We start from the raw sequence: 25,979 nt of genomic DNA, 5'->3' as shown, positions 1-25,979 counted from the left end.
CATTACATGCTATTACTTCCTGTATCTTATATTTACACTACAGTATGCTTTGCCTGAAAAATAATACTGTTCATTTTATCATTGCGATCCATGAAGTGGAAGATACTGAGCTATGAATCCTCCTGACATACAGCCAATGGCTTCACATTCACAACAAGCATGGTTGTCAAGTGACATCTTGCTGTAACACTGAAATGTTAAACATTTTCAGATTCAGGGGAGCAGAACCATAATGATAATGACTCTTCCACTCCAGGTGGGCTGAGAGGATGAAGGATAAATTTTGGGACAGCTGTAGAACACACAGACAGCATTGTGACAGAGCTCATTCAGTAAGACGCAGTTTGCAGAGGAAGGAGATTAATGTGACACATGGGGAAATACATAACTATAGACATGAACACAGAGGAAATACAAACACACACACACATATACAGAAAACCCAAATATTGTCTGTATCTTTCCAAATAAAGTATAATTTCCTTTACGTTTTTTTAAAAACTTGTTTGTCATTGTTGGTTATGACTCATGGAGCCAAGATTTCATCAGCCCTCCACCTGGGTGAGCCTCTATGTTTGCCCATGCGTGTCACACCACAGCAGCACACTTTTCTTCAGCTCCCAGGTCCCCTGCTCCTTGTGCAGACACACTGCTGTTTCCCTTTCAGAATTAAGCTGGGCTATTAAAGCCAATTTGCCTCCCACTCCACATTCCACATGGCTGGTGCGCAGGTGTCAGGTGGAGTGGGGATTTGTACCCCCCTTTCCCCACACCCGCGCCCCTGTCCTTTCAGGAAGTAATCACCAACGATAATGCAGGTGCTGCCATGCTTCAGTACCACAGACAGAGCCAGGGAGTTCTCTGGCAACAGCAAGAGCTCTGTTATGGATCACCTTCTCTCCCTTTCTGACAGGAAGAAGACAGAGATTTTTTTTAAAACCTCTTGCTCAGTTAAACCTTTTGCTCAATTGCCTGAGCTTAGTGCAACAAGATTTAAAGAAAACAAGTCCTTTTGAGGCACAGTTTCTTATGCTTCTTATTTCTGTTTATTTATCTTGCAGGTAATATCCCTTCATTTGCAAAATCTAAATGTCCATTCAGAAAAAAACCTTTATATTCACAACATAAGTTAACATTGCATTAACTTTAACTTTAACTTGCAAAATATGTATTTTCCTGGTGGCCCTGTAGGTCACAAAGATCAACATTAATATAGCAGGACACAAACATGGCAGGGAATATTAATTACTAAAACAGCATGAGATTTAATGACAACATCACCATTATAGTAATTTGGAGGTCACTCATCAAGATCCATCTCTGTCTCTGTTAGTGAGCGGTATAGCTGGCTAGTTAGTTAATTTCATAATTCATATAGCTAAACACTGCAAAGCTAATAGTCAGATCAGCTTGATTGTGCATCTGGTTGGTTAGTAAATGTTGGGATAGTATGCAAACAAATTAAATGAAGTCATAGATGTGTAACATCTGAGGCTTCAAATATGAAGCTTGTGTCAAATGTTACAGTGTGTCCAGTTTTGAACATCAACCAGTATTATTTACTTGAAATTTTCTATCTATCTTTCTTAAAGCTCTTAGTTTTAGCCTGTCCTATTGACTTGATCACTCATCCCCGTTTCTCCCAAATAATTTACAATGACATCCTTAAGAATTGTCAATTAGTCAGTAAATGAGTCATTTTCTTTTCTTCCAGGACCTAATGGAGGTCTAATGCGCTTAATGAGCTTCATTCATTACACTGATAGGTACCACTCATACAAACTCACAACTCCAGCTTGTGGTAAAACTGTAAATGATTAAGCAGCCTGGCAGTGTTGGGTAAAAGATGTGAGAAACCAGGATGAGGGTGAGAGGGAAGAAATTTCACTTTAATTTATCCCCCTCATTTATTTATTTATTTTTTTAGTTTTTTTCCCCATTCCAAAGTTATTTAACATAACATAAAGTAATATAAAATAACATAACATAGATGCTCACCATTTTCCAGACTAAATTCTACCTAGTGCTTTGTTTACCTACAGACTTACCTAGATTGTATCTAACACCGTATCAAGCCTGGTCTTGAAAATCCCCAGACTTTCTTCTTCCTCCTTTAAATCACCTTTCAGAAACTCAAGTGCAGAGAGCAAATAGGAAAATCTGCATTAGTGTCTCTTCCTTGGGACAAGGTTATTTGCATTATTTAACCAGCAAAAACAGAAACTAGCAAAAAAACAGACACTAGCAAACCCGCTTTTAAAACAAACTAAAATAAAAATATGCATGAAAAGTTTTTGTCTTTTTGACCATTTATGTACCAGGTAAGAAAGAGAGAATTTTAGGTGGATTATTTTTCTCCCTTTTTGTTGAACGTTACTTCACAAGATGGTGTCATGGTGATGAAATCCTACAGACCAGCAGATCAGACAGCTCTAACCATGGGCACCTTGGTTTATTTGTCCAGAGAGAAGATTGCTCCCCATTGTCCCACCAACACCACTTCCACCAGCAACTTAGTTTCCCAGGATGAAACCACACCTCACACCAATTAAGCTTACTGATGCTAACCCAAGTAAATTATTACCATCCCTAAATGGAAAGATCTACCCAACCCAAAACCCCAAAAAAAAACTAAAAAAACTAGCAAATCCACAATTAAACTGAACTGAACTGAAAATGAAAACTAAAATCAAAATTGAAAAAGTCCAAGAAAATCTTGCATTACAAGATGCTAAGGGGTGTGACAGAAAGGTTCAAACTTTACCATAAAACATTCGAACAACTCAGTGTCACACACTGCGACACACCCCTTTTTTGAACAGAAGAGTTGGACACAGGGAGATACGAGAATCCGGGAATATTCCGGTCTTTATTAGGCAATTTAGAGAGAGAGAGAATCCAGTCACTACAAAACAACCAAAACAGCTTCGCCCTGCACCCTCATGAGATCAGGGTAAAAATAATAAAGCAACACAGCAAACTAAAATAACAAAGACAAAATAACGAAACTACAAAACACTTTCCAGCCTTTTTCATGCTGGTACGTTCCTCTCTCTCTCTCGGTTTGTGTCTTCCTCGGTCACAGACACCTACTGGGAAGAAAGCACACTTTAAACACCTAGATTAATTATGATAATTACTGTTAAGTGTGCCTACTTAACCATTAGGCGTGGTCCTCAGACTGCCCCAAACCTCTCCCACAAACCGCGCCCTGCCACACTCAACAATATCTCTTTCCAAATATAATGACTTGGTTACTCATGAAAATCCACAGACCTTATTGTGCCCAGTTTCTGCTTTTCACAGTAGTCAAATCTCAGTGCGAAAGTATCTGGATGGATACATAGCACTCTGGGTAAGTGGAAATATAGCTTTATTTTATTTTTGAGTGAACTACCCCTTTAACTAGACAGTTTAAATTGTCATTTTGGTATGAATGTGTGAGTGAATGGTGTGTGGACCCTGTGATGGATTAGTGACCTGTCCAGGGTGTATTCCTGCCTTTCACCCAATGTATGATATGACCCCAGTACACAGTGACCTTAACCAGAAGTAAGCGGTTTAGAAAATGGATGGATAGTGTTCAGGTAAAAGAACTGAAAAATGAATACTAGACACATGGTGCAGGCAAATGAATAAATAGTGTCAAAACATTTGAAAAAGTTCTTGAGAAACTGACCAACACACACTAAAACAAAATTATTGCAGCACAAGCATGGCACTGCATTGATTGAGAGAGTTTTGGGACAGAGGTGAACAAATGATTCCAAATGTTGTGCAGAAGGAAAATGATACTTATCGATTTCAACCAACTGAATTTCTGCAGAAAAATGTCTCTTCTAAAGAACACGTTTAGCACCACCAAAGAATGAGAGAGGAAACTGTGAACAATAACCACAATTCAATTTTATCACAAAGTTTAAAACGTGCATTTGATTTTCATTTGAGTTCATTATCCTAAAAGTTTTTGAGACTATATTGATGAAAACTATATTGCTGTTTATTGTTATCATTAGTCTTATTTAATTATTGTGCAGGTGATATAATTGTACTTTTTATGCACAGAAACACTTCCTATTGCTTAGGGGGGGAAAAAACATTAGCACTCAACACCATAGAAAAACATTTCCTTCATGCTTGTGGTTCTGTGCACTGAAAGCACCATGTGATAGCTGTCAATCATGATTTGTGCTTAATTAGTGTCAATTAATGTAGATTACAGGGGAAGGACAATGTGATAATTGACTGACCAGAAGGTTCTCTTGATCTCTTACTGAGGGATGACTGAATTAGAACTTGAAACGGACCCAAAAATTTCAGCCCAACCCTACATGAACCCACATTTTTTTCAGCCTGAGTCTGACCAGAGCCTGCGTGTTACAGCATTTTGAAAGCTCAACCTGGTTTGAACCCGACTTTAATAAGTTCATCAATATGATAGATGCACTCTGGTTTGGGGTATCATCGATGTTCTATTTGGAAAAGATGCAATTGATGTCTTGGTCAGATTAGCGGATGGGCATCACATTAGCATATATGCATTTGCAAAACCAAGTGAAGATTTCTCCAGACCACAGATTTGACTTTTGACAGCTGCTGCCTGACATCATGCTCCCCTGAGAATTACTCTTTTTAATGGCAATGAGGCATCCTTTCTGTCACTCGCGTTGCTTAATTTAGACTAGCTTGCCTACAACTGCCATGCAGCTTGCACGGTGCTTTGCGCTCATATTTTAAGGGCCCAACCTGAACTGAGCCCAATATAAAATGACAGAACTTGGACCTAAACCATTGTTCTGCTTGGGTTTTATCAGGCTTGGGTGAAAGTGACAGGCTCTAGACTGAATTGCAGGTGACAAGAATCTACTCAACTACTGCCTGCAGATTCCTCCTAAGGCCTGGCATTTTCTTCCATTCCACACAGGTTAGAGATGATGGCTGGCAATATTATCTCCAGAATTAGATTTCAGTAAAATTCCTCCATTTTCAGGTGTGTAGCCTTCAGCATCCAGCATGTTTTGAGGAGCTGGGTTATCTGAAGATTCTACTTGATACAGACTTACATTAAATTTACAGCAGAAACTGACCACAAACAAGGCATTTCAATGTTCTCAAATAATGAATCAAAGAAGAAAGAGGGCTCTGCACTAGTCATTATCTGTATCTGTATCTGTTGAACCAACAAAATGATCTGTATTTGTATCTGTATTCGGATAGAAGACCGAAACAAAAGCAAAAAACAAGCTTTCTTCAGTGTAAATTAGATTAGCAGACCATCACCCCAGTAGGAGGGAACCCATCAGTGCTGTTGTAGGCCATAGAATATGTCTGCACAATCCAGTAGACAAAGCATTGTTTAGATAAGGCCCCCCTGCATATTCCCATTACAGCTACACAACAAACAAAAAGATTGTCCTCCTCTCAGCACCTGTGAGAGACACAGAATGCCACTGGGCCCAACAGGACACAGTGAACGAGTCTGGCCTTTTTGAGGGGACTCATGAAGGAGAGGATGAAAAGCCTTCCTGCGAGAGGGGCTTGTCCCGGAAGGCAGGTTTGGGAAGCATAGAATCTGTAAAGAAACCCGACCGCATACGAGAGGTGAGCAGAATAGCAGTAGTTTTCAAGGTTCTAGGGCTCAAAGGGCAACTCAGCAAGGGCATTTAAAACCAGGTGTAAATCCCAAGAGGGGAGCAAGATAGACTTAGCCGGATGAAGCTGCCTGATTTCCCGGAGGAACCGGCTGGTGAAAGGGAGTGATCCCACTGCTAAGCTATCGATATGCTCATAGCTATGAGAGATTGCTGCCAAGTAACCTCTCAGTGTGGACTCCACTAATTCTTCAAGGAGGGACCGCAGGATGCTCGGACCACTGGAATGCCACATAAGGTCGGGTCAGACCATTTGGCGTGGCACCCTCGATTGAACCTGTCCCACCTTTCTGTGTAGAGGGACCGAGTTCCGTAATATTTTGATGCTTTCAGTGCCCCTTCACTGCCAGATCTAGACCTTGCGACAGTCTCTGTCCAGGGACCAAATGTGCAGGTTCAGGTTCAGTACGGGCGAAAGCCTTCACATTGCGACAGATATCGATAAAACATAAGCTCTAAGAAAATAAATCCAGTCTCTCTGACTGCCCCAGGCTCCAAAATCAGTCATTTTTCGGATTTTCGGATCAGTCAATTTCATGAATTGCACCATGCCAGAAATCTTAAATTTAAAATCAAAATTTATTTATGTAACGCATTTCACTAACAATTTCAGTAACAATTTTCACTCTTCACATGCGCTTCACAGACAACCCTGGCCTAAACCCCCACTGGAGCAAGCGTAAAGCAACAGTGGCAAGGAAAAACGTCATGTAGAAGATAGTGTTATAGCAAGCAAGTAACCCAGAAAACAAAAGAATGGCAGAGAAAAATTTATCAAAATGACCAGTTCTGCCTTTGACTGGGATGGCATATACTGATTTTTTTTTTTTTTTTTTTTAAACAACAAGAAAAAAACAAACACTGTTTAAGAAAAGATGATGACCAAAAAGGGATTGAACCAAGCGAGGGACAAACTTGAGTAATCGGTTCGGCTTTTCAGCAATGGCGAGAGTTCAGGAATTTGAAGGGCTTCAAAAGTGAGCTTGCAGTATTTTTGCTGGACAGGTAATTATCCTGCTTGTTCTATTTTGGTGGAAATTTGTTATTGCTCTGAACTGTGTAGCCGACATAGCTATAAAATGTTTATTTGTTAGCTGATGTATTTTGAACACTGTTTACATTAAAGCTATGATGTACGTTAAGTGTTATCTTATAGCTTATCTGTAGCTAGCTAGCTATGTTTATAGCTGCGTATGCTGTTCAAGTGAAAACAAAAAAACGAATTGAACACTCCAGTTTCAGATATGTTTCGTAATGTTCATTTGGCCACTGTTTCACCCATACCTTTTTCTGGGTCTCATACATATAAAACCAATGGTGTCTACATTTATTGATTGTTGTTGGCCCCATTACTGTAAAGTAAATAAAATACTGTTCATTGTGATGTTATGTTTTATTTTCCACCTGTGAATGAGACACGATACACTGCATTGTTCCTACTTTACTTTTCAATGCTCTTGTCCTCTGTCCAGTGCTCAGATGTCAGGCAGCGCTTGTTGGCTGGACCACAACAGCGGGACCAGCCCTACAAACGCGAATGTCTGTGACTGACTGAGTGACTGAGTGATGAAGTTACACCATTGCTCGGCCGAGTTATGGAGTTACACCATAACTCGGCCGGAGAGGTCCAGCCATTTACTAGGTTTTGACATGGTCTTGTTTGGAGTGTTTGGAGGACAGGGCATTGGATGGAGGGGGTGGAATTGTTTTTTTTTTTTTCAAAATCTCTAGCTTGGTTTTTCCAAGGTTACATACTGATACTTCGAGAAGAAATAAAAAATGAACATGAACATTCAAGATGGCTTTTAATATCTACATATAGTGCACTTTTTAATGCTTTTGTTTAAGGCACACAATTTCAATAAATGTGAAGAATTTTGATCCTGGGGGATCATTTACAATAAAGTCAGTGGTTATGCTAACCCATGGGATGCTGCATCTTTAGAATGCAGGACATTTCAACATCTGCATTTTACTCACTAGCATTGTGAAAAAATTACAATTTTTGCCATAATATGCCAATTAACATTAAAAACACAACAAATGTTTGGCATTTAAATGCTATGTGAAAAGTTGTGTAAGTTCCTCTGGATAAAAGTGCCTGCTAAATGCCTGTAATGTGATATAAGACCTCCAAATATCTATGTTTATAGACCACAGTGTATTTTTTCCCTACATCTTGGCTTTTTTCCCCTGCAGAATCCTGCATTATTACAAGCACTGAAGGGTGCTATTAAAGGCTGAAAAGTAAAAGTAAAGCGGATATTTTGAAAAGGGGCATTAGATAAGCAGTTTTAACATTATCCTCCAAAAATGCTACACTCCCTAGAGTGGAAAAAGGTCAAATTAACTTAACTAATTATGAAATTTATGCCACTGTCAGGTCTACAGGTTATTTGCCAAAAATGCCAGATGGTCCACATGTGAAGAAGAGGCCAGAAGAGGCTAATGTCTTTTTATTCACTATGTTCCCAGTGGAGAAGACCGATCACACTGAGGTATCAGAGATGAAATGAAAGTTCTGTGTCATCAAGTAACAGCAATGCAATGCAAACCTGTGACCCAGTATTTTCTGTTTTCAACATAGGAGGTGCTCAAATGCAATATTTATTTTTGGTTTAAAACAACCAAAGTTGTGAAAGGAAGGCAGCAACAGGCTGCCTTTTTTCTTTCACATTCAAATGTTAATTTTCATGCTCAAATGTATTTTTTTTTTTTAAACAATATGAATAGCCTTTGTATATCAAAACATTGTTTGACAGCCATATTTCATAAAGTATTTAGGTTTCTTAAGCATTACATGGGCTGATTAAAAAATAAAAATAAAAAAACACTCAACAGTGCTCAAGAGGTGTAGCCAAAATGATGCAACATTCTCTTGAAAAGGACCACAAGTTTTTTTAAAATTAATTACAGATGAAATACCACAAGTAAATATTGGACTTTCACCCAATTTGAAACCAGTGATACTGGGACCTTTCTTACTGGAAGACACATTCTCATAATATCTTGAATGGAAAAATATCACAGTGAGTGAGTCCATATAAAACATTTTTATTTTAATATGAAGTATTAAAATGAATTCAACTAATGCATATTACAAAGAGTTTCTAATGCATGAAATACCAGGACTCACTGGACTGTGGTGTCCTCATACAGTGCAGACACCCCTTAAAACCGTGTATAAAAAGTATTGGCAACGGTAACCATACTGTCTGAATAATTGCCGAATGTGTCCTTCCTGGCTGTAACCCTTACCACATGTTGCCTCATTGCTACGGAACATTACTAAGGCTGTCATGCATGGCTTCTTCTGCTTCACAGCTTGACAACCAGTAATAGCATACCGTCTGAGTCATGTGGGCACAGTGCCAAAGCTCTCCCCAGCATCAGTCAGGGAGGAAAGAATTATATCTGGCACGTGATGGGTGGAAACTCTGCACATCTTTATGCTCATCACAGTCACATATGCTCATCACATAAAATGCTGTGTGCTGATTTAAAAAAATAAATAAATAAATGGATCTTAATTATTTTCCACATTTTAAAAGCCTTTTTGAAAGCAGACTGAGAATAGTTTGTAACCAATAATAATCGTTTTATTTAGGTAATTAGGTACTGTGCATATACCTTTTGGCAAAGAACAACTTAAACAATATAAATGAACAGAACTCTATACTCTGACTTGGGCAACCATGCAAATAAATGTATGCTTGCTACTGCAGGCAATATTGGTCTGCTGTGAATACGCCTTTTGAAAGTGCAATAAACATGAAAAAAATATTTATATTCTTAGAGAATATAGACTTACTGTACTGCCAGTGTGTGGTGGAAGAACATGTTGGGCAGCAATTTACATAGGGTTTTGCACGTCTCTTCTGTGATAGAAATACAGGTTGCCTCTGTTGGATGCTCGTTTGATCTGGACGTGAGGCTGTTTGGGTCCCAGCACTGGTATTTTCTCTGGTAGTGTTCTCCTTTCAAAGGGTGTTCTTCAGCAGCATTTTCACAGTCTTCTGTTTCAGAGCCGGGGGTGTACTTTGAAGGAAGGTTAACATACCCAGGGTTTCTTAGCATGAGCTGGCATCACAAAACGTAATAACCGCAATCAACCCGGTATCACAAAGGTGGCTATCAACATGTTAAGTGAACACGGGTTTTGTTAATGAGCCATGTGAGCTTTCTCGTAAAAGTGGCCGTGTCTGAAAAAATAGGAGTAGCACATGGACTGTACTTAAGCAGCTTCACCTGAGAGAAAAGACTTGATACGGATGGATATAATGGATGGATACAAAGCACAGAAAACAATCATAAAAAGTAGCATTGTTACTACCAGCAAAGCCAAGGACGAGGGTTGGCAATTGCTAATAGTGTTTGTTAAGTTAGTTAACAAACTAAAGTTTGTTAGTTAATACCTTATTTACCTTACCAAGTCTAAATAAGAAGTCTATACTCTCACTAACTGTCATACAGTTTATATCTAATGTGAAACTGCATATTCTAGAGCTTCTAAACTTTAAACTTGATACAAGAAATTTTAAATACCGTCTGAAACAATCACACCAAAGTTTATTCACAAACTCTTAGGCCATTGTCCCATAATTAAGGGAAATAGATATGGATGCATTGGGTTCAAAAAGCTTGCATATGTATTTTTCCTTTCGTAGAGAAACAATTTTTCATATAGTGTATCCTCTGAGAAAACCAGCTAAATAATTTGATCTCTAAACTATCTTCACCTGCGAAGAGACCCCTGAGCTCTATAGGATTCTCCAGGAATGGAAACACCTTTTTTCAAGGAGCTGATTGGTCAAAGGGTGGTGCTTTTATATATGTTTTGATCTGCTTGGCAGAACATGCCCTGCCCTGAACCAGGTTAGCTGTGCATACTAAGTTACCATGGCAATGTACCCTGATTAAAAGTGAGTTATTTTTTTTATACGGAAAACCCAGGGTTAAAGCTTAAGTTAGCTTGCAAACCCTGTTTATTCTTGCTTCGTGGTATACCCCCCCTGGCAGTTCCCACCTTGGCTATGGTTGTAAACAATTAAAACTAACTAGCTAAGTTCTATGTAAAACAAAAGAAGAATTTTCACACATGGTCACAAACTCCATCCACATCCAGATGACCAGGAAGGCCGTTACCATGAGCAAAACCGCTCACTTCACTGCAATACACAGATAGAACCACAATCTGGTAATGTACATTCCAGTCGTCCAGCACTGGAGCATCAATTGGTCTCCACTTGCGCATCAAAACCCTTTCTCAAAGTACCCTTTCAGCATCAAAGCTATTTCCTCCTCAGGAACTACATTTTCAATGATAGAAGAAATGTCTGAGTCATTAATCTAGCTCATTAATCAGCTGTTCTCGTGCCAGAGACAACCTCTCAAAACCCTCAACACTATCAACCATAATGCCCTCCTTCGCAAGCATGGTGTTATCCCCACCTGCAGCAGTAGAGGGAGACTGTAAATCAGCATCAAGCATTGCGAAGGAGTCACTCAAGTCATAAGCGTCATTTGACTTGGGAACATCGCAAGCCTTCGCAGTGTTGAAGCTAGTCACAAGTGCTTTGGACGTAGCATGTGTGACAACACAAGCAGAAAATATGTCAGAGTATTTCTGCATAAGTTCATCAGGGCATCTGACAAGAGGGACAAGCGTCACCTCCAGCCAAAATTCTCGCCCCAGCAAAGTTGTCTGGGTTGCACGCCCACCGCAACACAACCCATCACGAGGTCAGACTTGAACAGAACAAAATAAAAGATTGTAGCGCCGGTGTCTCTCAGTATTTTGACTAGTTTTTGCAAGCCAGCCTCGTCAGTCCATGACACAAACCCTCCTGCTTTCCACCAGAAGCGGGAGTACTGGTCTTTGACCGACCAGCTGAGTCTTTATGGGGTTTCCTCCAGGGAGTGACATCACATTGACATGATTGGGATTTCTCCTTAAATGCATTTCTATGTGTGAGGGCATACTAACACCACTGCTTGTGCGATCTGAGTTACTTTATGTTCATCCAAATAGGTGGTAACACGCTCAGGTACACAGTTTAAATTAAATCAAGGGCTGCGTCCGAACAGTCTTTTTTGTTTAGGAAGGTTCCTAACTGAGTGAAAATACCCAGAAGTATTTAAGTGGCAGCCATGATAAGAGCTGGTACAATTCTCTAAAAGCTAAGGAAAGGTGCTTCAATGCTTTCTTTCTTATCTCCTTTAGCATAGGGTACACTGGACTGTTCTTTACGAAAGGAAAGGAGATAATGCCGTCCCACAATTCCTTGCGGCAGCAACATTTAAAGCAACGCACCATTCGGCTGTTCACAAAAAAAAACGATCAACACGACCGACAAGGGACGTAGATCATCACGTAAGTTACCGTTGCTTATTAAGCATTTTCCATCTTATGCCATAACTTGCTAATATGCTCCCTATATGTTTTGAACTTTCAACAGTATGTTCAACCCATAGGCAAACTATGAACATTACGCTACTGTTGTAAAATGATCAAAGTGAAGTTAACATTGTAGTGTAACCTATACTCAGTTTGCATGAGTTATTTTTTTCATTTTGAGCATTGTTGTATTGCCAGCCTTTAGGAATATCATTAATTAATTTTACTTCAGTAATAAAGGCAAGGGTTAAACTGGATCATCTCTTCATCAGGAAGAGAAATGCAGCCAAATCAGGCTGGGAGTAAGTATATTTGTGGATTAAAACGGGTATGGCGAATTAAGCTAATTCGGACCTACAGGCAGGTGGTGAAGGAAATGGGGCTGGAGGGGCAGGTGACTGCCACACAGGCCTCCAGAAAGTGGGACAACTTAAAAACCAAATACAAGGTAAAGCAAATCATATGGCTGGGCACTGTGGTGGGCTAGTTTTTGTGGATATTATGTTGTACAATTAAACCAGGCTTACATTGGCTACCCCAGCCTTCTATATGTAAATGTAATGTGCCTATTAATTAGTCATCTACACATTTGATTAACTTTTCAACATTTGATGCGAAAGCAATTATGAGTAGCCTCAAAGTTGAATGGCTAGTAACAGTTAGACTATTCCATTATTGGTCACTGTGTGCATTCTGCCCCAACTGCCCTTTCAGTAACATTCTGTTATCCATGGTGTTAATAGGAGTTGAAGAATCCCCCCACCGGCACAGGCACGAACAGTGGTGAGGCAACAGCAGCTACTTGGCCGTGGTTTGATGCCATGCATAAGGCACTTGGGGAAAGGCCATCCATTCAGCCTCCCACCCTCATTGCCTCATGCTCGGTGCCAAACCATGGCCAGACTGCTGCTGATGCCTCATCCTCTGGATGTGAAGAGCCTTCCCAAATGTCCCTCCCACCTGGTACAGATGGTGAGGAGGAGTCCATGCCCTCCACCTGCTCCCAGCCACCCACTAAAAGGCCAAAGAGGGGTGGGGGCATGTTGGCCTTCCCCAAAAGCAGGCTGAAAAAGAGGAAGCAAGGGATGCTGCTCTATACACCCAAAATGAACGATTCCTTGCCCTTTTTGCTGAACTTGTTAAAAAAAAGAAACTTATATGGAGTCCTGTTGTGTTAATTGAAAGAAGTCAAATAAAAAGCTCTTCAGTTGCTGGATGAATGGAATAGTATTGAGCAACACATTGCTTCAATCCACAAACAAAAACCTAGCCCACCTGTCAGAGCTGTCCCCGACCACTGCGCTCACCACTGCCTAACTCACTGTACTGCACAAGCCCCTTCTTCCCACCTCTTACAAGATGACCAATGGCAATAGATGTCAGGAGCTCCTTTTTCAGAACTGTAACCACAAACACATGAGATTTCTACTGTACATGCAACATAACGTATGTTCTTTACTGTGATGTGCATTGAAATTCTCAACACCAGGGCGTACCTGGTGAGTAAAGGTAGAATGCAATGTGACCGACTGTTACGTCCCCAATGGAGGTTGAGGCGAAGGCTACAGCTACCTTGCCTCGCTTTGATCCGTACTCGCCGGAAACCTCAGGTTCCAAAGTGGGGGGCCCGTGTGAAAATTTGGTTGGCATGACTCCAAATGGAAGCGCAAGAAAAGGCAGACGCACGGCAGGCAGAGATACAGTTGCAGAGAAGGAGATTAAACTGCGACAGCTTGAATTGGAAGCAATGAAGGTTGCGCAGTCACCTCACAGTACGGCTCCTTCACCAGTCGGTTCCATGGACACTTTTGATGTCAGTAAAAATATTGTCCTGGTTCCTCCTTTTCGTGAGTCTGAGGTGGACACGTATTTTAGTGCGTTTGAGCGCATCGTGTTTTCGTTGCGATGGCCTAAGGATGTGTGGCCACTGCTGCTGCAATGTATATTAGTTGGCAAAGCACAAGAGGTATGTTCAACTCTGCCTCTCCAGGATAGCTTAAATTACGACATCGTAAAAGCTGTTCTGCGTGCATACGAGCTTATTCCAGAGAAATACAGGCAGAGGTTTAGAAACCATAAGAAACCCGAATCTCATACCTACGTTGAGTTCGCCCGAGAAAAGGGTACACTGTTTGATAAGTGGTGTGCAGCGAGCAAAGTCATCGATTATAAGTCTCTTCATGAGCTTGTGCTGCTGGAGGAATTTAAAAATTGCTTGCCATATCGTATCGTGGTCTATTTGAATGAACGGAATGTCACTTCCCTGTCGGAAGCAGCTGTTCTTGCAGACGAATTTGTGCTCACTCACAAAAATGTTTTTTGGCCACTCGTGAGAGGAGCACCGACACAGTTATCACCAGCTCCCAGTCACAGCCCAATCGTATTAAACCACTCGCGACTTGGTTTATAGAGGATCGGGAATGCTTTTATTGCCGCAGTCCAGGTCATTTTATTGCAGACTGCTTGATTTTAAAATCAAAACAACTACAGCAGTCTTCCAATGGGAACCCGTCCAAAGGTGTGGGTTTAATTAAAACAGTTACCCCTCCAAGCACCCATGAGTCCCGAACTGGCTGTATTCCTGAACCCAGTTACAAACCATTCATTCTATCAGGGTTGGTTTCGCTGACCGGCGATCTGAAAGAGCAGCGTCCAGTTAAAATTCTTAGAGATACTGGCGCTGCCCAGTCTTTCGTCCTCGCCGATGTGCTTCCCCTGTCGGACGAGTCTTCCTGTGGTTCCAGTGTTTTAGTACAAGGCATCGAAATGGGTTTTATGGCCGTACCTTTACATCGTGTGCACTTACAGTCTGAATTGGTTAGCAGCTGTTTTAGAGTGGGAGTACGACCTACACTTCCTGTGAAAGGGGTTACATTTATTATGGGAAATGATATTGCAGGAGGAAAAGTAATGCCTGTGTTGAATGATCCAGCGACAAGCCCTGTGAACGACACTCTGTCCGAGTCCTGTCCCGAGTTGTTCCCTGCCTGTGCGGTTACTAGGGCCCAGTCACGCAAATTAGGTGACCTAGTGGACCTATCCGACACTGTTCTTGCTCCAATATTTGCTTATGATGAAAGTCCTATGTTTGTTCCCAAAATGAGTTCGGAAGAGCAGGTTGATCAGTCGTCTGACAAGGTGACCAGGTCTGAGATGTTGCAATTGCCAGTTAACCCTCTGGGGTCGAGAGCTCCGCCGGCGGAGCTTGACAAGATGAAATTAACTTTCGTTTCTATTTGGATGATTAACTTCATGTGCTGTTACCATACAGACGCAACAAAAACATTGACAGAAACCTTAGAATCGCGCCTTTCCAATGCGCCCATTGGCAAATAATATGAATTGTTTTAAAAGTTTTAAATGTGATTAATTAGACCATGTATGCTTCGTTAAACTTTACTCATTACTATGTGAATTTCGCTCAGCAGGAAGTCCGCCCAAATCGCATTCACATGTTAATAACATTATAATTACTCTCCATAGAAGGAGACTAAAGGAGGGGCGATGCGAGATCCATGTGAGAAATGCCAAGTCTGCGAAAGCGGGATAGAATGTCAAAGTGTCGCCTAATTCACTTCTTTTGAGGTGAACATTTCGTTTAATTTTGGAAAATGGTCTGTCCGGAAGCCGACACTGATGAAGAGCGGTGTCATTTCGAACAGCGAACTGATCCAGCTGAGGATCAACTTAATGCGTAAGTATATTTCTTATGATCATATTGGTAAATATGTGTACTGTATTGCAACGTATCTGTGTGTTTGTAGGAATATCCAGCAACTTGTTTGTAAATTCCCACACTACGAACGATTAGAACTATTGCATCTCAAAATTATAGGCTAGGCTCTCTGCGTCTGGTTGTGTTAGAAGTATCCGGTAGACTGTATGTTTTTCGATCATATTGGTAATAAATAGCCCGTGGCATGGCTAGGATTCTAAAACTGATGTCCTCGCACAATCGATATTAGCATACTGTAAGTAAATTCGGGAAATAGCAATATAATAACCACTTAGCTAAACAGACCTAGCCTACTTCAGATTGAGGCATTATTATTGATGAGTTGTGTGTAGTTGAGCTGGAATATCAATGTTTATTTAGTTTAGCTAATGTTGTTTCGTTGATAGCTTGCATTATTTGTAAATGTGTGCTGTATTACATTCTCTGTGTGTTTGTAGGAATATTCACTAATATGTGCGCTTGTAAATTCCCACACTACGAACGATTCTAACCATTGCTTCTCAAAATTATAGCCTACTTCTCTGTTTCTGGTTGTGTTTGTTTGGTTCTTTGTTTGTATATAACCACGTCACATTTCCTAAGTTTTGTTTTCATTAGTTAGTGGTTTGTAAAGCACATTTAATTTTCACCTGTTGAACGAAATGTGCTATATAAATAAAGTTTGATTAGATGTCACATTTCCTAACAATTTTGTTTTTATCATATTTACAGAGATGCTGATCAGGAAACACGGCCTAGTTCACCACGCAAGGCCACGCAAGCGTTGCAAGAATACACCAGTCTCATCTCATCTTCCATACGTATAGTTTGCTTCAATAAATGTTCTGAAAATCATAAGATGTCTTTGTTTCTGTCTTCTAAATGGTTCACTGAGTCTTTGTCTTAGTGGTGGGGAGGCATGCGGCCAGGTGTGAATAGCCTATTTAGCTGGCAGGTCGTCCTACCCAATGCATATTCATTACAGAAAGATCATTTGCCCTCCCATTCTCACCTGGTGTTGAAAAATAGTAGTCACAACACTAACTTTTAGCAATGTATTTTATATTTCTCATTGGATTTGCTAAAATATTTTGTCATCTTTTGATACCCAAGACCTTGATGAACATATTTCAGTGACCAAAAGTCTTAGTCACAATTGTTTAGTGTGTTTTATTACAACATTCCTGTGCATGTTCAAAACTACTGTTTACAGTTTGTGTGTTTTTAGAGCAGTTTACAATCCACACATGATTATGACCTACTTACTGCTGCCATATTGTTGTAGCTGAGTTTGTGCTGAAAACAGAGATATGAAACACTTTGGAATCACTGCATATAAAGTTGATGAAATTTACACAAATGTCAGAGCATCACACAATCACCAGTGTGCCTCATTTTACCCTTAGACCCCAGAGGGTTAACAGTGCACAGTTAATTATCGTGCAAAAGGCGGACCCCACTCTTGTTAAGTGTTTTTCTTCCGTGTGTAGTCTGGAGAAGGCAAAAGAGCAAGAAGTAGGTTACGTCATTGATAATGGCATTTTATTGCGAAAATGGAATTTACATGGCACTGGAAAGATGGAGTGGAGTGCTGTGTAACAGATTGTCGTACCTCAGGTGGATCACCAACGTGTTGAGTTTAGCACACGACCACCCCTGGTCGGGACATCTCGGTGTCACAAAAACCTACAACCGCATTCTCATGCATTTTTTCTGGCCAGGTTTGAAAGCAGATGTAGCTCAGTTTCACCAAACTTGTCACATTTGTCAAGTTACCAGAAGGCCTAATCAGGTTATTCCACCTGCTCCGCTGTGTCCGATTCCAGTGATTTGTGAACCATTCGAGCATGTGATTATTGATTGCGTTGGTCCGTTGCCAAAATCCAAGTCAGGCAATCAGTCCCTACCATTATGTGTTTGGCTACCAGGTATCCCAAAGCGATAGCTCTACATAAGATTACCGCCCCTGTAGTAGTGAAGTAGAAGTTTTTCTCAACATTCGGTTTGCCAAAAGTGATACAATCAGATCAGGGAACAAATTTCATGACAAACTTTTTTCCCAAGTCATGCAGTCTCTATCCATTAAACATAAGGTCTCCACTGCTTACCATCCTGAGTCTCAGGGTTCCCTGGAACGTTTCCACCAGACGTTAAAGTCCATGTCGCGCAAATACTGCCTTGACAGTGGGCGGGACTGGGATGAGGGCGTGCCTTTTGTTTTATTTGCGGTACGTGAAACCATTCAAGAGTCCTTAGGTTTCAGTCCAGCAGAGTTAGTCTTTGGTCACAATGTTCGTGGACCCCTAAAGGTTCTCAAAGAACAGTTTATGTATACGGACTCGAAACCAAAAGTTAATGTGCTTGATTACGTTAGTCAATTAAGAGAGTGATTGCATCAGGCCTGCTCTCTTGCCAGAGAAACCCTGTCATCAAAACAGGAAAAGATGAAAAATCTTTATGACAAGAAAGCAGTTTCCCGCACATTTAAACCTGGTGATAAGGTTATGGTTATCTTGCCTATTGCTGGTTCTGCCCTCTCAGCCTGTTTCTCTGGCTCATATGTAATCGACAAGAAATTAAATGAAACGGATTTTATTGTTCGTACACCTGACCACAAATGCCAATCTCGCATTTGCCACATAAACAGAATACTATTCCCAAGATACAGATAACTCGCTGTTAGGGTCCTCAGAACAGATGGCAGGGTGCGCTGTCTCATCTGTTGCCTCTGCCTCTACGGTTGTTGAATCCACTCAAACTGATGGTGGTGATGAAGATGGCCTGGTCTTGCGGAACGCACCTCAGCAGTGTGTTCGGTTGGCCAACTCTGAGGTTTTGAGCGATCTCCCCTCTCACTTGTTTTATTTGTCTGAAGAACAAAAGAAAGACGTTATGTTATTAATAAATGACTACCTATGCCTTTTTAATGATGTACCCTCCCGAACTACAGTGTTACAACATGATATAGACGTTAGCGGCGCTGCACCTATCCGCCAGCATCCGTATCGTGATAATCCAACCAAAAGAGCAATTATAAAAAAGGAGGTTGAATACCTGCTCGATCATGGTTTAGCTGAGCCCAGTTTAAGTCCCTGGAGCTCTCCGTGTCTATTAGTTCCTAAACCAGATGGTACATCTCGATTTTGTACAGATTAGAGAAAAGTAAACGCTGTCACAGTTCCAGACTCTTGTCCGTTGCCTCGTATGGAGGATTGCATAGACAACCTTGGCTCAGCTGCATACATCACTAAATGAGATTTATTAAAGGGATACTGGCAAGTTCCCTTAACACCCCGTGCATCTGAGATTTCTGCTTTTGTGACCCCAGATGTTTTTCTGCAGTATTCTGTTGTGGCCTTTGGTTTGACAAATGCTCCCGCAACGTTTCAACGATTAGTTAATTTTGTTTTGGCAGATGTTCCTAATTGCAATGCACATTTAGATGACCTCATTGTGTACTCGTCTGATTGGTCAGAACACCTCAGCAGGCTCCGCTCAGTGTTTGACCGTCTTGCAAAGGCCACACTCACACTGAACCTGGCCAAATGTGAATTTGCTAGGGCTACAGTGACTTACCTCGGCAAACAGGTTGGTCACGGTCAGGTGCGCCCTGTCGATGCCAAGATCTCTGCCATTGTGGAGTTCCCCATTCCCTCAATGAGGCACGAGCTGCACAGGTTTCTTGGCATGGCGGGTTATTACCGCAGCTTCTGCAAAAAATTTTCCACTGTCGTCACCCCTCTTACTTGTGTGCTCAGTCCCTCCTGGCCTTCATTTGGTCTGCTGATTGCCAACATGCCTTTGATAATGTCAAAGCCCTTCTGTGTAGTGTACCTGTCCTCGCTGCCCCAAACTTCACTCTGCCGTTTACGTTAGAAGTAGACGCGAGCAGGGTGGGAGCTGGTGCAGTTCTTATCCAAGAAGTTGAAAATGGCTTAGACCATCCCGTGTGCTATTTCTCCTGTAAATTCAATAAACATCAGGTTAACTATTCCACCATAGAGAAGGAAACGCTTGCCTTGCTGTTGGCTCTTCAGTTTTTCAAGGTCTACATTGGTTCTAGTTCATTGTCCATCACAGTTTATACTGATCACAACCCCTTAGTGTTCCTGTCACGCATGTACAATCAAAATCAGCGACTCATGCGCTGGTCATTGATAATATAATATAACATAAAAGAGGATGTGACAATGTTTTAGCAGATGCGTTGTCTCGTGTGTGATGTGTTCTGTGTCCAAAAGTGTGTGCTCGTGTATTAGCCTAAATACTGTCAACTGTAACTTTGCTTTTATGTGTGGGGGTGTTACGTCCCCACGTGTGTGTACGTGGTTGTTGTTCTCCCTCTCTGTGTTTTTCCATTCTCGCATCCCTTCATCCAGGTGTCCCTCCTCCTGTCAGTCCTTCGCCAGTCCTTCATCTAGGTGTCCGTCTGCTTGTGGTTCCCTGCACGTCACTCACCATTCGAGCTCCGTTCCAGCACCCAACCCGAGACAGCACAACTATTCAAAACCCTTCCGTTCTCAGTCGCCAGTGCTTCATGCCTTACATTTGCGAATTGCTCACTGTATTCTGTGGTTATCCGATTGTCATTTGTTGTCTTTGTATATTGCTTTGGGTGTGTTTGCAACCTTATTGTTTCATGTATCCTCTACCCATTATCATTTGTTACTCTGTATTTTTTTGTCTGGGGAGAAGTGAACAGGTAAGACATACGGTTTCATGTTATATCCACTGACACGTATGCTCGCACGTAGGTGAATTGCTGTATAGATACACTAGGTTAGGGGCGGGTGCCACTCCCTGCACTTTGTTTGGTAGCATAGAACAGTCAGTTAGGTTTTGGTTTTCATACTTATTTTAGTAGTTAGGTTAGCGAGTATTATCTAATTAAGTTAGGCAGATTTGAGTGTTTTGATTTTTACTCTGTTTTTTTCTTGTTCCTTTTCCCCCTATCATGGGTTATGTCTGTGTCCTTACTGGTACTTGTACATATTGTAAATAGCTCTCCCTCACCTGTAAATAAACACCCATCAGTTTTGCACTATATATTGTTGTTTTGTTCTGTCCCCTTTACCCAAGCTACACCCAGACCTTATGTTACCTCCCTATATACCCCTAGACACTCTGGGGTCGTAACATCGACCTACTCCTGTGAAATGTACAAGCTTAATATAATGACCACACAGATGAAAAACGGAGTCTAGCAGTAATGGAACACATGTAGGCTATAAATGCAGGACATAGCCACCATGTTGTCCTATTTACTAAATACTTCCATTTACATTCAGACACTCTACATTTATTATTTAGAATAGTTTGACCAGTTGGAAGCCCCTTTACCACTGGTTTTACAGAGAGTTAATGATTTTAGTGTTTCTTAGGCAGTCCATGGTCTTTGCATCTCTCACAGAAAGATCCACTGTAATAAATGACAAACACTGTGTGAAAGAAAAGGCAAGTTCTTGATTTATTAATGCGCAAACAAAAATGTAGAAGAAAAGTTCTTGAATTATTGACTGAAACCAAAATGTAACAGAAAAGCAATTTATTCACAAATGAAATAGTCATGATCTTGCAGAGGTGAGGGACACTGGTTTAGGACTGACACTTGTGCTGCCAGTGTGTCTTTGTAATGCTGACCTCCATGTCCATCCGCTTGGACAGGTGGTGGTGGTGGCAGTGGATCCTCTTCCTCAGCCGGCTCCAGCAGTGATGCAGATGTTATGGAGCACTGCACACACTGCAACGACATTAGGAGCAAAGGTGTGATCCACTTCCAGGGCTTTGAAGAAGATCCCTCGCCACCGTGCCTTCATCATGCCAAAGGCCCTCTCTATAATGGATCGGGCTCTGGCATGGTGAGCGTGGAAGCGCGCCTCCACTCTTCCCCTCACTGGTTCCCGGTATGGGGTAATGAGGTTGACTGGTGCAGTCAGAGATGGGTATCCATCCCCCACGATGAAGCAACCAGCTGGTGGGTAACAGCCCCTGACAAACACTGGACTATTTCTTAGCACGACAGTCCCTGTCGTGGACTGAACCAGGGTAACCAACAAATATGTCCAAAAATGTGCCAGTGCTGTCACAGATTGCCTGAAGCTGGACAGAGTGGAAGAGTTTCCTGTTCGGGTAATTTTGTGCATGTGGACCATGGGGAGCCTTGATGCGGACGTAGCATCCATCAATGGCTCCCACACAGCGGCTGAAGGCTGGGCTGTTGGCAAGGTGTTGGAAGCCATGGCCAACTTCAGCACACTGTGCCAGTGTGGGGAAGTGGACCACTTTGTTCAGGGGAGACAGGATTGTGTCACACATCCGATGTACACTGTCATCCATGTGCCAGCCAGTAGACCACCAGGAAGACCTCCATATATTGCACCCAGCCATGGGTCTTCTCCCTCCTGAGAAGGGCCATCAGTGCCTCAATAGATGGCCTAGACAGGCGGTAGTCAAAGTGCATGTCTATCGATAGATCTAAATAGATCTGTACAAGAGGGACATGGGTGTTGGGGGAGGCATATATTTTGCTCCTCTCCTGTAAAAGACAATAAAGTGTAAATAGAATAAAATGTAAATGCATAACTAGTGTGCTGTTTTTTCATTTTTAAACCTAATGATGCATTATCGTTGTGTAAGGCAAAGCATAACAGCTATATTCTACATAGGAACACATTAGATATACAGGAACAATTTCAGTTATGCTTTGATAGTATGTTCAATTTAAGCGTGCTGTGTGATCTATGTTCAAAACCCATATCAGCATCCTCTTACCATTTGTGTACACAATGCCATGAGCCTCCGCAGTCGTACCCTCCTGTGAATGTCTCTTCGGTTTCGCTGTAAGGTGAGCCACACAGCAGCAGCAAGCTCCATATCTCCCATTTTGCTCTATAACTGTGATACTCCTAGGCTGCCCTTTTATAGGCCACTGACTGAAGATAGGCTATATCATCAGGATATATACTACTCAGCTGGGTAGATGGGTTATTGGCCATTCATTGAGTGCAGTAGTGTTGGGCCCTTGATTATCTGATAGTAATATCTTTGGGGAATCAACTATTTTGTCACACTACACATCCACAGCCTGTATCAGCCATAACAACTTCAAAGCACAATCAAGTCAACATTTTAAGGTGTTTACTGAGTTGTGTGGCGGTTCTTAAGCTGTTATATGTATAAGCCTATAATCAGATCATAATCAGCATATTAACCATAACATAGAAGTCTGTCTTTCAAGAAAAATGGATATGAGACGTTTTTAGCCAGATAATGTTTTTAATTCAACATGTTTGAAACTTAATAATGATGATATGTACAGTAGTAGGTTTGTAGTCCTAAAATATTATGCCTATCTTGCATAAATTTAACAATTATTTTCATACAATCATACTAATTGGGATTCATGTCGATAAATATGAGTGGACTTTTTTTTTTTTTTTCGTTTCACTTTTGTGACTGGTAGCCTATATTCCTTTTTTATTTCAATTCCAACCTTGGTAATGAAGTAATATTTTTCACTGGGTTGTCCACGTTTGTATAGCCTGCATGAAACAACACGGTAAGAACGCACGGGGCGAAGTATCTAAGATGCGCTTTTAGCAGTCCATCTTCGGAACATTGTAGTTTCACCACGGCAGACCCACGTCAATAACATCCGCCGTCGCATAATTACGTAGCCTAGTGTAAGTGCAGTCGGATTCTCTTAGCCCCGCGGTTGTCTTTGCCTAAGTCCTTATGAATTCTCCTTCACATCTTTCCTTGACCTCATGACGTTTTCCATCCAGGTCAAGGAAAAGTGGTTTGGAAAAGACATAGGACGTAATTTTTTTTTTACTATTCGGACGGAGCCATGGAGTTGCTCAAACAACCCCTTAGGCAGCACACCAGCGGTCAAAGATATATTCTCCTTCTCACAGGCAAACTCCACGAAGGTTGGGCTATCTGTTTTCTGATACTGCCAAAACTTCTGACGATAAGCCTCTGGTACTATTTCATATCCCCTCAGCACTTTGGTTTTCACCACCTCATAATCGAGACTGCTCTAAGGATAGTGACGAATAAGCGGCTAAGCATCCCTAGGCCACTTAAGCGTGATGGCGACCTGCTCGAACATGGAGAAATGTTTTTCCACCTCTGCCTCACGAAAAGGGGGAACTAAGCGACAGTTTCTGCTGACATCAGATTCAGGCGATTACCCTCTGCTACCAGCCTACATAACTCCTACCTCTAACTCCCTTAGGCACACCTCCGCCTCCAACTCTCTCTCAGCTCAAAGTGTTTTATTTCCAACTCTAGTTCAGCGTTTCCCAACCTTTTTCCTTCCGCGGCACACTTTCCAAATTTACAGAATCTCATGGCACACCACTCTCAAAAGCATAAAAAATAAACACCCTGAAAAAAAGCCGCGAGCGGCATACTGACGTTGATGTGATGTGCCAACAGTAGGCCTAAATGTTATTTTGGGGTTTTAATTAAGTGATATGCATTTTAATGACATTTATTTTGGCTTTTGTGAATTTGTTCATTTAATTTTTTAAAAATTCATTTGAACATTAACATTTTTTAATGGATTTTTCACACGGCACACCTGACCTCGCCTGACGGCACACCAGAGTGCCGCGGCACACCGGTTGGGAAACGCTGCTCTAGTGTTTAAACTGAACCATAGATTTGGGCCTCTCTGACTTAATAACGGTTGATTCCCTAGAGTTAGCTTTCACAGACAGAGTCTGTTATTCGAGCAACCCCTCAGTTACCTTAGCTTGAATGACCAGTTTCATCTCCAAGCAGACCACTTCGATTTTAAAGTAGTCTGCGATTAACAGAAGGCCAGCCTTCCTGCAGCTGTCCAGCTGTTGGAATGTTGGGTCATCAAGGAATCGTTTTTAGTTCTAACTCTATGATAATGTAGCTAGCAACAGAAACGCAGGCTGTCAGAATTAAAAAGTAAAGTTGTATCTCTAAACGCCCACGGTAATGAAATCACAAAATGACATACATCACTCAACTGGTGCGAGTAAGCGATATGTGGCAAGACAAACACTACAAAATGACAAAAATAGTGCAGCTAAAAGTGACACACCTAGCTAGTTCTACAGACAGGACACAAAATCATACCAAGCAAAGTAACACTGTTACAAATCCCAAAACTAGTACTACGGTCTATGCACAATGTAGTACTTAGCAACAAAGTAACTGTTCTACAAATCACCAAGCTCTGGCACTACATAGTGCCTCAAGTAGCAAAATGGCATCAAAGTAGAGCAAATCTACAGTTCTGTCACGGACGATCCCTCAATCTGTTATGACCCGTGACTCACCTGCGTTACAATAACCAGGTGTATGCTCTCGGACGTAACACGAAGCCACCTGAACAATAACCACAACTCAAAAGAAGACCCAGTTAAGCACGAAGTGGTATATAAAAGGCAAGAAGGTGTTTCTTATACAGCAAAGCAGAGAGTTAGATCTATTTGTCCTAGGTGTTTTAAGAATATATACAGGTTCAGTGCATGGTTGCAGGATTTCACTGGGCAGGTAGTTGTAAACCCAGCTGTCTTGAAGATGGTCCTCTTTTCTAAAAGTCCATCTTCCAGTTCCTTACAGACGTTTTGAGTAAGAAACTGGGGTAATTGCTGGCTATACTTACAATCTGCACTCTTATCTAAAATAACTTTCTATAACGATAAAGTAGCGCGAAGGCTACTATTAGCAACTTAACACGTTACTGAAATGTTTGTAAGCAAAGATGACAACAGACACGGTGGACTGTAGGCAGGAGGCAACTTCGAGTTGTAGACCAAGACTAAGTCTAACTTAAAAAGATGTACATAATCAATATATAGTCCGGCATCTTTTTAATAATGTTGCTCTGTGACGGTCCTGGTGTCCTCACAACAGGCATCCTTTAGACTGGTTGCCAAGCGATGGCGTGGTTTGTCTCTCAGGCACATCTTTGGATCTCTGCATCAGGAACATGATGTCATTATGGTCATCTGTAGGGGAAGCAGAAACAAACGCAGCAGCAACAAAACACAAAGCACAAAAAACACTAGGACTTAACAGATGAGAAATCAGAAATCGCTGGAAGCTGTGAAATGTAGAAGGATTAACAGAATCCAATTGGAAGGAAAACAATTGCTTGTTTAATAATTTGGATGAGGTAGTGCTACAATGGATTGCATTAGCACAACAGTATATGTGCTACTCTTTTGGG

The 25,979-nt window shown here is 41.4% G+C and overlaps 2 long non-coding RNA genes across 3 annotated transcripts in view; both read left to right on the top strand.

Annotated features, from left to right (window-relative positions):
• LOC135261793 (uncharacterized) overlaps positions 1-25,979 on the top strand; it is a 499,003-nt gene that overhangs the window by 274,742 nt on the left and 198,282 nt on the right. The gene's annotated exons all lie outside the window — the stretch shown is intronic.
• Positions 3,205-7,441, top strand: LOC135260371 (uncharacterized). 2 transcript variants are annotated; one of them, XR_010331555.1, is made up of 3 exons: positions 3,205-3,355; positions 6,500-6,656; positions 7,124-7,441. It is a non-coding gene; the product is annotated as an uncharacterized LOC135260371 (long non-coding RNA). The 2 variants fall into 2 exon arrangements; XR_010331556.1 differs by lacking the exon at positions 6,500-6,656.

The sequence above is a fragment of the Anguilla rostrata genome, chromosome 8 (assembly GCF_018555375.3).
Source record: "Anguilla rostrata isolate EN2019 chromosome 8, ASM1855537v3, whole genome shotgun sequence".
In the NCBI taxonomy this organism is placed as follows: domain Eukaryota; kingdom Metazoa; phylum Chordata; class Actinopteri; order Anguilliformes; family Anguillidae; genus Anguilla; species Anguilla rostrata.
This window is presented reverse-complemented; position numbering and strand designations above follow the sequence as displayed.